This window comes from Crocuta crocuta, unplaced genomic scaffold (assembly GCF_008692635.1).
Source record: "Crocuta crocuta isolate KB4526 unplaced genomic scaffold, BGI_CrCroc_1.0 scaffold345, whole genome shotgun sequence".
Taxonomy (NCBI): Eukaryota; Metazoa; Chordata; class Mammalia; order Carnivora; family Hyaenidae; genus Crocuta; species Crocuta crocuta.
In genome coordinates this window covers 1002655-1008614 of record NW_027527574.1, presented here as the reverse complement: position 1 = coordinate 1008614, position 5960 = coordinate 1002655, and the positions used below count along the sequence as shown (strand labels likewise).

Sequence of the window (5960 nt, the reverse complement as noted above, 5' to 3'; positions counted from 1 at the left end):
CTTATGTAGAAAATCTGAAAAAATTGAAAAACAGCTTATGCAATTAAAAAGCAATTATAGCAAAGCTACAGGATACAATGTTAATATACAAACAACGAATATATACCAACAGTGAACAAATGGAATTTGACATTAAAAACATTAGCACCCCAAAATGAAATAATTAGGTATAAATCTAACAAAATACATACAAGATCTATTTGAAGAAAATGATAAATCTCTGGTGAAATAAATTTAATAACTAATAAATGGAAAGACATTACATATTTATGCCTAGGAAGATTCAATATTATCAAGATGTCAGTTCTTTACAACTTGATGTTTAGATTCAGTGCAATCCCAGTAAAATTCTAGCGAGATAGTTTGTGGGTATCAACATACTGATTAAAGTTTAAATGGAGAGTTAATTAAGAGACTCAGAATAACCAATACAATATTGAAGGAGAAAAACAAAGTCAGAAGACTGACACCATCTGACACCAAGACTTGTTATAAAAGTACAGTAATCAACACAGTGTGGAATTGGCAAAATAACAAATAGATCAATGGAATAGATTAAAGGGCTCCAAATCAGACCCAAATAAATACAGCCAACTCATCTTCGAAAAAGGAGTAAAGGCAAGAAAATGGAACAAACAGTGCCAGAACAACTGGATGTTCACATGTAACGATAGAAATCTAAACATAGACTTTATACCCTTCACAAAAATTAACTAAACATAGATCACAGACATAGGTATAAAATGCAAAACTATAAAATCCCTCATAAAAACATAGGATAAAGGGGCGCCTGGGTGGCTTAGTCGGTTAAGCGTCCGACTTTCGCTTAGGTCATGATCTTGCGGTTCGTGGGTTCGAGCCCCGTGTCGGGCTCTGTGCTGACTGCCAGCTCAGAGCTTGGAGCCTGTTTCGGTCTGTGACTCCCTCTCTCTCTGACCCTCCCCTGCTCACGCTGTCTCTCTCTCTCTCTCCTAGAAATAAATAAAACATTTTAAAAATTTAAAAAAAAAAAAACAGGATAAAATCTACATGACCATGGGTATGGTGATGACTTTTTAGATAGGACACTAAAGCTACAATCCATGAAAAAAAGAATTTATAAATTGGACTTCATTAAATTTAAAAACTTTTACTATGTGAAAGACACTATCAAGAGAATGAGAAAAGAAACCACAGAGTAGGAGAAAATATTTGTAAAAGATACACCTGAAAAAGGACTGTTTTCCAAAATATACAAAGAATATTTACAACTCAACAATAAAAAAACCAATTACCCAATATAAAAAATTGGCAAAAGATATGAACAGATACCTCATCAAAAGAGATATACCAGTTGTCAAATAAGCATATGAAAAGATGCTCCTTATCATATGTCAACAGGGAACTTCAGTCAAATACTCTACCACTGAGCTATACCCCCGTGCCTGTCAACAGGGAATTTCAAATTAAAGCAACAATGAAATATCACTACACATTAGAACAGCCAAAATTCAAAATGCTTATAATACAAAATGTTGGTGAAGATGTGGACCAACAAGAATTTTCATTGCTGCAGGGGATGAGAAACGGTATAGTCACTTTGGAAGACTGGAGGCTTCTTAAAAAACTAAACATAGTCTTAACATACAATCTAGCAATCATGTTCTTTGGTATTTATCCAAAGGAGTTGAAAACCTATGTTCACACAAAAATTTGCATTCAAATCTTTATATCAGCTTTATTTGTAATTGCCAAAACTTGGGAGCAACCAACATGTCCTTTAGTAGGTGAACAGATGAACAGTGGTACATCCAGAAAATGGAATATTAGTAAGCTCTAAAAACAAATGAGTTATCAAGCCATGAAAAGATATAGAGGAACCTTTTATATATATGTATTAGTAAGTGAAAGAAGTTAATCTGAAAAGGCTACATACTATATGATTCCAACTTTATGACATTCTGGAAAAGGCAAAACTATGGAGACAGTAAAAAGATGAGTGGTTACCAGAGGACAGAGGAGAAAGAAGGGATGAATAGGCAGAGCACAGAAATGTTTTAGGGCGGGGCACCTGGCTGGCTTATCAGTGGAGCATGCGACTCTTGATCTCTGTGTGTGCATTCGAGCCCCACACTGCGAGTAGAGATTACTTAAAACTTTTTTTAAAGAAAAATTTTAAGGCAGTGAAGCTGTTTGGTATGATATTATAATGGAAAATACATGTCATTATTTATGTGTCAAAAGTCATAGAATGTACAACACCAGGAATGAACCTAAATGTAAATATAGACTTTGGGTGATAATGATTATATTAACTCTCCATTCCCTAGGATTTGTTGATGTTATCATTTATCGTAGTTGTTATTTTTTGTTTAGTGACTTTTCTTTCTTTTTTTTTTAAGATTTTAAATAATCACTATACCCAACGCTCAAACTTAACAACCCAGGGATCAAGAGTTGCATCTCTTGCAATTTGCAACTGAATTAGCCAGGTACCTGTCCAATGACTTTTCTGAAAAATTCTGCAGCCCCTGAAGTATCTGTTACAGTAGCTTAGTGGTCACCTAATGATTTGCCACAGAACTTCTTAAATACCTGGAACCAAAATTTATCCCAGTCTTTGGAGAGAGCCTATGTATATTTGTTATGGCATGTGTTCAACAGTCACCAGGCACTTTACAACTCTGCCTGAGCCATCACTTCCTTCCTTCTTAGAGCCTCAAAGCCAGGAGGGGTGGGAGTTTAAGGCTTTCTTGAGTCTTTCCTTAGCATCCACACTGCCCTGAGCATGCATCTGGCCTTTGAGATTCTTAGCTTAGTAAGCCCTTACAGGACACTCATAGCCCAGCCTTTCTGATTAATCTATTGTTTACCCCAGCTATTATCAATCACAGCAGGTAGCAGCAACCTAAGACATTATACTCTAAATGTTTTCAACAAATGTCCTGTGGGAAGGAGCTTCAGCACTAGGCTAGTTTTGAGTTAAGCAAACTAAAGACTAGCCTGTATTCCAGGGAGCCAATAGACAGTTTAGAACAAATTCAGTTGACCCTTGAACAACATGGGGGTTGGGGTGGTGAACGCCCCCAGGCCCCCCTGTGCAGCTGGGAATCCAGTTATAACTTTTGAATCCCCAAAAACATATACACTAATAGACTACTATTGTTGACCATAATCCTTACCAATAACATAAACAGTCAATTAACCATATTTTGTATATGTATTACATACTATATTCTTCCAACAAAGTAAGCAAAAAAAAAAAAAAATCTGTTAAGAAAATCATAATGAAGGGGTGGGTGCCTGAATGGCTCAGTTGGTTGAGTGTCTGACTTGAGCTCAGGTCATGATCTTGTGGTTCTTGAGTTCAAGCGCTGCATCGAGCTTGCTGCTGTTAGCCTGTCAGTGCAGAGCCCACTTTGGATCCTCTGTCCCCAACCTCTCTCTGCCCCTCCTTTGCTCACAATGTCTCTCTCAAAAAATAAATAAAACTTCAAAAAAAGAAAAAATCATAATGAAAATATATTTATGCTGTACCGTATTTATTGACAAAAATCTGCATGTAAGTGGTCCCACGCAGCTCAAGCCAATACTGTTCAAGGGTGAACTGCAATGAATTACAATTCTTTGTTTATGAAGTTCGTTTTGCTCCCTCTGGTATCAGGAACACACTTTGTTATTTTTATAGCTACCACTGATTTGAGGAGCAAGAGATGGGGCCTGGCATAGGTTAAAACACCATAAATTCTATAGTTCTTTAATAAAAAAACAGCCATTTTTCCTGAGTATTTGACAAGTTGCTACAAACCTTTGGCTAATTTCTAAAATTACAAAAAATTGATTCTGACATTTTTGCCCATTTTTCATTTGCTTTTACAGGTGGGGAGTTTAAGTTTGGAGTATCCTACTCTGCTATTTTCACTGATATTATATCAGGTCATTTTTGACCCTGATAGTAGCTAGTCTGGGGTTAAAAACAAGGTAGGTGACTAATACATCTTTTAGATCTTTTTGAGATTTAACTGATCAGAAAGTTCAGTTTTGTGTCCAGCAGTCAATTATCTATAGAATTTCTCTTTCAACATCTTGAAAAATCCAGGTTTATGATGGCTGTGCAGTAAATAGATGTCCAAAAATAGGCTGTGCAAATGCTCTAGGCAAGATCAGACCCTGATAAGTTTCACCTCTAATATGATCTTCAATTTTGATTCTTAAAGTCTACATAGTTAACTTACTTTCCATGCTGATAGTGCTCTTATAAACATGATGAACATTTCTAAAACCTGCAGACTTTCTGCAAGAAGTGTGGCAAGCACCAACCCCACAAAGTGACACAGTACAAGAAAGGCGAATATTCTCTTTATGACTAGGGAAAGTGGCACTATGACAGTAAGCAGAGTGGCTATGGTGGGCAGATTAAGCTGATTTTCCAGAAAAAGGCTAAAACTACAAAGAAGATTGTGCTGAGGCTTGAATGTGTTGAGCTCAACTACAGGTCTACGAGAAGGCTGACTATGAAGAAATGCAAACATTTTGAACTGGGAGGAGATAAGAAGAGCAAGGGCCAAGTGATTCAGTTCTAGGCTTCATATTTTGTTACATTATGAAGACAATAAAATCCTGAGGTAATGTTAAAACATAGTAAATGTAAATTCTCAGAAATTATTTATACTAACTGAAGTCAGTACAAAAAACCCAATTTATAATAGTATCTAATTTATCATAGTGTCAGTTAGTTATTTCATAATACAAACTATTTCAGGCAAGATAACCAACATCAGTCCATACTGTTTCCCAGTATGTTAGTACCCTTGGAAGAGACCAGGACAAAGAATTGCTTGGTGAGCATAGTGTAGGATAATGTAGTTGAGTGTTGTTGTAAAATATTTCTTCTAGGCAGGTATCAGAGAGAATTTCCAGCCCTAACTCTGATCCTCATTTGTGAAATATTAATTACAGTACCTGCCTAAAAGTATTTGTGTTAGAATTAAATGAAATTACACATTGATCTATGAATCATTATATCACTACAAATGACAAAAATGAATTCCATTTTAACAGACAAAAAGAATAACATCATGGTTTACAGAATCCAAGGAATGTTTGAACAACCAAACCATAGAAAGAGCAGAAATGCCATGACTTCCTCCCCATCCTTGTTTGACTTTATTCCATGTGTCAGCTCTCTTCCCTGCCACTGCAGCCTGGCTTTCTTCCCTTACTGAGAAAGGTGGTCACTGACAACTCCCAGGCACTACATTTTATAATGTCAACTCTGACCAAATCAATTGTGGCCAAAAAACTGGGAACATGTAGGAACATGGGCATTTTCCCACAAGAGCTACAGAATTTAAGCTGACAGAGGAATAATGGACAAATTGTATTATTGACTTATTTGCTCTTCCCTTTCCATGTATATGTATATGTGACTTGAAATGTCCCTTTCCTTGTTAAGAGTATATATCCCCTGCCCATCAAGGTTAAGCTTAGTCATATGATGTGTTTTAGCCAATGGAGTGAAAGGACATGACATACAACCCACTTGCACAGAAGCTTTAAGAGGTATTGTGATTTTGGGGGTGTCTGGCTGGCTCAGTCCAAAGGGTGTGTGACTCTTGACCTCAGGGTCATGAGTTCAAGCCCCACCTTGGGCCTAGAGATTAAACAAACAAAATTAAAAAAAAAAAAAAAAAGAGGCATTGTGATTTCATAGCAGCTTTCCCCTGATCCCTGCCATGAGAATGGGCAGGTATCACATAGGACCTGCTTCTTCAGCCTGGAATCAGGATGAGACAAGACATGGTGCACAGCAGAGCCTTCTAAAAGCCTGAAGCAACACTGTAGGCAACATATTGTATGTACATAATATAAGCAAGAAAGTACTTTATTTTGCAAGCCACTGAACACCCAGTTGATTTTTATATAGCATAACTCAGTGAAAGTTGACAAGTATAAACAGTTCCCAGAAAAAGAGAGGGGAG

General features: G+C 36.7%; 1 pseudogene; it reads left to right on the top strand.

The window, feature by feature from the left end:
• Nucleotides 1-4242: 4242 nt before the first annotated feature.
• Nucleotides 4243-4562, top strand: LOC144237160 (large ribosomal subunit protein eL42-like; annotated as a pseudogene).
• Nucleotides 4563-5960: the final 1398 nt, after the last annotated feature.